Here is a 7,038-nt window from a genome sequence, read left to right on the forward strand (position 1 = left end):
ACGACGCAATTCCGGCACAAACGGAGTATAAATATGCCCCCATGTGTCCTAAACAACCATTGGTTCCAACAAGCTTTGGTCTTTGAAAACAAGCATTGGTATCTGTCAGCCATTCTTATGGGGTTACAACAAACATTGGTCCCTGCAAAGGCAGATGATTGGCTTAAGAGTTCTTTACTGAAGTACATCCAAGTTTGCAGGCCCGACACATATGCTGCAATGGTAAGACTGAGACATGTATTTAGGGCTACTGAATTGAGTGGCACAAGAATGCTGCAAGCCCACTAGTATAAATCAATTTACAGGCCCTGGGGCATGTAGTACCATTTCACTAGGGACTTACAAGTAAATTCAAAATGCCAACTGGGTGCAAGCCAATGTTACCATGTTTACAGGCGAGAGCACAACCACTTTAGCACTGTTCAGCAAGTAGTAACGTTCGCAGAGTCCTAAAGCAATCAAAAATTAAGTCAGCAAAAATAGGAGTCTGGAACACAAAAAGCTGGAAGAAAACCACACCAAGGATGTCATGTTGAAGATGTGTCCCCCCAGCTCCAAGCATGGAGAACTACCCGCCCTTATGTGAGGTCTCACCATTATGGCAGATGAACCTGGGGAGACCATCAGTATTGGTGTGGTCAGCTCTAGGGTGATGCTCCACTGTAAAGTCCAATTCCTGCAAGGGGATGAAGCCCAACAACAGTTTGGGATGATCACCCCTCATCTGCATTAGCTATATGACTGGCCTGTGGTCTGTCTAAACCTGGAAGTGAGCCCTAAACATAAATGGTCTCAACAACTTCAGTGCACAGATCCCTGCAAATGCTTCCCTTTCCATTGCACTCCACCTCTTTTCCCTGGGAAGTAACATCCTGCTAATGAACGCTACTGGTTGATCTAGGCATTCTTCGTTTAGCTGTGAGAGCCTACCCCATCTAATGCTTTGAAACATATGTCTGCATAATGAATTCCTGGGAGAAATCAGGGGCCTTGAGGATGGATGATGTGCACAGGACCTTTTTCATAGTGTCAAACGCAATCTGCCAACCCTCTGTTCAGATCACTTGTCTGAGCTGCTTCTTCAAAGACAGCTCTGTCACGGAAGCAACAACAGTGCCTTTCCTCTTGACAAATCTCTTGTAGTACCCAGTGAGGCTAGGGAAGGCCCTCACCTCTGTCTGGGTCTTGTGCGGTTCCCAAAACAGAATGGTCTGAATGTTGGCCTTGAGGGGCTGTACCATGTCTCCTCCCATTTGGTGACCCAAGTAGATCACTGAACCATGTCCTATCTGGCACATAATGGCCTTGATAGTCAGAGCTGCTCTCTGCAGAGACTGAAGCATGTTTTGAGATGGCCCAAGTGGTCCTTCCAGGTAGAGATGGAGCTGAAGATCAAAGTGAAATCTAAGTAGGTGGCTCCAAAGTTCTTCAATCTAGCCAGGACCTGGTTGACCAACCTCTGAAAGGTGGCAGATGCGTTCTTAATCCAAAGGGCCTCACCCAAAACTGGAAGTGACCTTCTGGGTAAGAGAATGCAGGCTCTTTGGCCACCTCAGTTAAGGCGATCTGCCACTACCTAAACATTAGATCACATTTATTGAATGTGCATAAACATCTCCAGATTATATACATACAGTTTTATTTTATATGTATATGTTTCATGACAGTGCACATTGCTACTTGGAATGGCGACAGAGGCAGGGGGAAATGTATGGAAAGGAATTGGTGCTTCCAAAAATTTCCTTCTTTGAAATTCCACGTTTGACAACTGGCAGACACTTTTATGCACTGCCTACAAATGACATTCATCCCATTCAAACTGTGGATAAAGTAGCAGAATTTTTGGCTTTTTATGATTGGTCCATTTTTTATATTCAGTCCCTAAAAACACATCCTTTAGAACTCAAGGAGATGGTGGTCAGAAGCACTCTGAAAATGCACGACACAATATTCATCTTGCTTTCCACGTAGAAGTTCCAAATGAACAGAAGTCAATGAACATCCTGCAGATACAAGAGAGACTTTGATGAGGGGAGGGAGGGTGGGATGGCTAACACCAATCATAAGCTATGGCTCATGATTGATCAAAGATCAAAGTGCCGGAAATAGCAGGCACGTTTCCGCTTCATGTGGAAATGAGTGAACAGTAAGGTCCACTGTAGGAAAAAGTGAATGGGTTTGTTGAAAATATAGAATCCTATGTTTTTTAAAGGATGGAGCTTAGGACATATGGATATGTGGCACAGAAATGGACAAATGATTTAGATGGCATCACATTGCTTTTTATTACCATTAACTGTTCAGAAGGCAGACACTACTCTTGACCAACGGAATCCTCCATCTTCTTCCCAACGTAAACAGATTACATTCATGGACAATACATGCAGTTCTGCCCATTGTTTATTGCAGTTTTGGTGCTGTTCAACTCTTCAGGGAACTCGACACAGAAGTGAGACCATTCGGAGTCTCTAGTGGCTGCTTGAAGTCCAATGTAACAGCAGCTACTGAAAAACAGCTGTGAGCAGTTTTCAAGATGGAGCAGCTAAAGTTGATATTCTGGTATTCGTCATTCATAATGCACCCCAATCCTGCTTCTGCCATCACTGTGCAAAGACTAGATGGTCATTTAATAATAGAGGCAAGAAAGAAAAGTATTGAGCTGGAGCGGTGGGACTCAGAACCACCCTCAAGATGACACTTGGAGCCCTGAGGTTGTGGTCTGTATGAGGCATTTGGTAATTTTCAAGGAACACCTGTCTTCCAAGATGTGCAAACCACCAGATATTGAAGCAGCAGGACTTCTTCACAGGACACTGCTTCAGAGGTCACCATGAGGCAACATGTGGCTGGGAATGGGGGATGAACTGACCAACAAAACACAGAACTAGGGTAATGGCTTCATGTGATTGGCTCCTTCTAACCGCTGAGGGGATGGAGGTCCACTTTCAATTTCTCCTCACTGCTCGTCATACCAATTATATCTTTCTTAACAATAAACTTCCCATTTTGTGTGAAGAAGATCACAACATTCTTCCCATCATGTTCTTGGTCTAGCTCCTCCCCATCTTCTTCCTCCTCCTCCTCTTCTTGCTCCTGATGGAGATACATAAAATTGCAGACTCCTCTGACTTTAAGTTTGTTTTCCATTGTATCACAGCTGTCATCACTGTCATCTTCACTGTCGAGAATGTAATCTCTTGGAAACATGATGCCACACCCCATTATGTCACCCTTGTATCATCAAGGCCCAAAGTGATCTTCCACTCCACTGCCATGAAAGATCTTTCAATCATCTGCATGGTACGCCACTGCACCCCTACTTCATCCCAAATACCTGTCCTTTGGGTAGTCCTTCTGGCAAAGCCAAGTACTATGTAGCAATTCTCTCCAGGGTCCACAAACTCCACCTCAATGTAATGCCTTCTCTTGCTGAGTGGGTGCCACCCCTGGACAAGGCCATCATCGACTTTACTCTTGCGTTTTCCTACACACTCGTTGAGCGTGCCACTAACATTCATGTCATGCAGTCGCTCCATTCATCCCCAAGGCAGGATACCACCATGATACTGTTAACGTCTTCATTGCCTAGCTCGGCATTCAAGTGAATTCTAGCCTCCTCAACTAGTGAGTGTATTGCCACAGCAGGGAACAGACCATCTGGTGACAAGGGCATTATGGTAGGAGTAACCCTTTTTCCCATTCTTGGTGAAGAAGATTTGTGCAGTCTGGATGTCAAAGGACTCAATATGGTAACCTAAACTACATTTGGTACCAAGCTGTCGACCTTTGACTCCCCCGTTGCAAAGCTTGTCATCATCCGCATGGTGAGCAATTCAATAGGGCAGCCATCTTGGCTGGTAGTCCAAACAGTAGTACTGGCATACCAGTCCAACTACAATGGTTCCTTTCACACTGCTATCCACAGTAGACAACTCAAAGTAATTAATGTCCTTTGTTAATGGGCGAGGGGTGACATAGCAGCCAACTTCTCCAGAATTCCCATGGTAGCTTGGTGTGTCATCATCAATTGAGATGTGCTTGAATCTTTCCTAGTATCTAATAGCCTGTGCCATCATTTATTCACAAAGGTGGGAGCTGCCTGTGGTCACTCCACACAACTTTCACTTGCACGTATTGTGCAGCAGAGCATGACAAGAACATTTATTTATTTAACTGCAGTGCTTTAACCTCTTGCATGTGTCCATTGGCTCGTAGCCATACGATGCTGCAGTGGGAGTGTGTAACCCACCCACGGGGGAAGTGCTGGTGCCCTTTAAAACTCTCCCACCAGGAATGGCAGCGGAAATGCTTCCACTGTCACCCCAACACCCCTCTTGCTGATCTGGTAATGGTGATCATGCCAACACCATCAGAGCAGGCTGAGGATGCACTGGAAGCAATTTGCTTCCAGCGCATCTGGAAAAAGGAACTCCTGAATGTGAGTTCTCCTCCCCGAGGAGTTGTTTTAAAAAAAAAACAGACACTGGGTGAAAGGACAGAGGGCCATATTTATACTTTTTGACGCAAAACTGCGCTAACGCAGTTTTGCGTTAAAAAAATTAGCGCCGGCTAACGCCATTCTGAAGCGCCATGCGGGCGCCATATTTAATCAATGACGTTAGCCGGCGTTAGCCGCCGGCGCTGCCTGGTGTGCGTGGAAAAAAACGACGTACACCAGGCAGCGCCGGCGTAGGGGGATATGGAGCTTGGGTGCCAAAAAATGGGGCAAGTCAGGCTGAGGCAAATTTTTCGCCTCAACCCGATTTGCGCCATTTTTTTCGACTCCCAACCCCCATAGAAATGACTCCTGTCTTAGCAAAGACAGGAGTCATGACCCCTTGCCCAATGGCCATGCCCAGGGGACTTCTGTCCCCTGGGCATGGTCATTGGGCATAGTGGCATGTAGGGGGGCACAAATCAGGCCCCCCTATGCCACAAAAAAAATATTAAAAAATACTTACCGGAACTTACCTTAATGTCCCTGGGATGGGTCCCTCCAGCCTTGGGTGTCCTCCTGGGGTGGGCAAGGGTGACAGGGGGTGTAAAAAAAAACGACGCAATTCCGGCGCAAACAGAGCATAAATATGCCCCAGAGTTTCCTTTCCATGGTGCCTGTTTGGAGTGGATTGTTTCTCCACAATTACCAGAAGGGCTGTGATCATGCAGCAGGAATCCTATCCACTAGATCACCAGGGTTTTTGTTTTTGGATGTTTGGGGAATGACCCCTTAGACAAGGGTCTTCCGTGTTTTGTCCCCCGACCCCGGGGGCTAGTTCAACCATTTCTTTGGCTGATCTGTCCACCAGAAGAAGTCGAAACCCTCTAGATGCCACGGACGAATATTTAAGAATTGCGGGAAGTGACCTCTTGGGCAAGGGTTGCCTCTTCTGAGGACCCATTGGGGCATATTTATACTCTGTTTGCGCCGGAATTGCGTCGTTTTTTTTTACGCAAATCCGACGCAAAACTAACTCCATATTTATACTTTGGCGTTAGACGCGTCTAGCGCCAAAGTCCATGGAGTTTGCGTCATTTTTTAGCGTGGACACCTACTTTGCGTTAATGAGATGCAAGGTAGGCGTTCCCGTCTAAAAGATTGACTCAGAGGCATGTGCGCCGTATTTACACTCCCGGGCAAAATTCACGCCCGGGAGTGAGCGGGTCAAAAAAAATGACGTACGGACGCTTTTGCGCCGTTTTTTAGCGCCTGGACAAGGCAGGCGTTAAGGGACCTGTGGGCTCGGAAGGAGGCCAAAGGTGCCCTCCCATGCCCCCAGGGACACCCCCTGTCACCCTTGACCACCCCAGGAGGACACCCAAGGCTGGAGGGACCCATCCCAGGGACATTAAGGTAAGTTCCGGTAAGTATTATTATTATTTTTTTGTGGCATAGGGGGGCCTGATTTGTGCCCCCCTACATGCCACTATGCCCAATGACCATGCCCAGGGGACAGAAGTCCCCTGGGCATGGTCATTGGGCAAGGGGGCATGACTCCTGTCTTTGCTAAGACAGGAGTCATTTCTATGGGGGTTGGGAGTCGAAACAAATGGCGCAAATCGGGTTGAGGCGAAAAATTTGCCTCAGCCTGACTTGCCCCATTTTTGGGCGCCCAAGCTCCATATCCCCCTACGCCGGCGCTGCCTGGTGTACGTCGTTTTTTTCCACGCACACCAGGCAGCGCCGGCGGCTAACGCCGGCTAACGTCATTGATTAAATACGGCACCCGCATGGAAATTCAGAATGGCGTTAGCCGGCGCTAATATTTTTGACGCAAAACTGAGTTAGCGCAGTTTTGCGTCAAAAAGTATAAATATGGCCCATTATATTTTATCTGTGTCTCAGCACCCCTGGGGGCTAGTTTGGCCTTTTTCCAGCCATTATGCACCCTGGGAGGGTCAAAATCCACTAGACACCAGGGATTATACACCTATGCCTCATTATGAGTGTGGCGGTTCTAAGACTGCCACATTTGCATTGACAGTCAGACGAACGCACTCTGGGCAGTCCAACTGCTCAATTACAACTGAAGCAGGCGGTGCCACCTAAAGACCTCTATCCCCGCCAGGATCACAGATCCCAATGGGGCGATGGCGGTTGGCCTTGCAATTAGCCATGGCAGCACTGAGCTCAACACCCCCTAGCTGATTACAACCCCACTTTCAGACAGCTTTTTCATGGTGGGGACCCCGCCCTGAAAAGGCTGGTGGAAAGCCTGTGCAGGGGCCCCCCTGCCCAGCTCCGACGGAATGCGCACTGTACGCTTTTCAGACAGTAAGCATTCTGAGGGATCTGGATGGTGCCCTCTGTACTACAATATAGGACTCAGCTCCCTTAATGGAGCTGATTCTTATATTGTAGCACGGTTCCCACTGAAATGACCTGTGGGAATGTGTATTGCAATGTTCCCGTCAGTCAGCCCAGCAGGAACACTGTAATACACATGGTGGGGACGTCATTGCCATGGCAGTGGCATCCTCCTTGTGAGTTTAGCAATCTTGCGGAGGGACCGCCAAACTCATAACAATCCTATTAGTAAT

At 47.5% G+C, this 7,038-nt stretch overlaps 1 pseudogene; it reads right to left on the bottom strand.

Annotated features, from left to right (window-relative positions):
* Positions 1 to 2,916: 2,916 nt before the first annotated feature.
* Positions 2,917 to 4,073, bottom strand: LOC138301723 (SPRY domain-containing protein 3 pseudogene; annotated as a pseudogene).
* Between the last annotated feature and the right edge of the window lie 2,965 nt (positions 4,074 to 7,038).

The sequence above is a fragment of the Pleurodeles waltl genome, chromosome 6 (assembly GCF_031143425.1).
Source record: "Pleurodeles waltl isolate 20211129_DDA chromosome 6, aPleWal1.hap1.20221129, whole genome shotgun sequence".
In the NCBI taxonomy this organism is placed as follows: Eukaryota; Metazoa; Chordata; class Amphibia; order Caudata; family Salamandridae; genus Pleurodeles; species Pleurodeles waltl.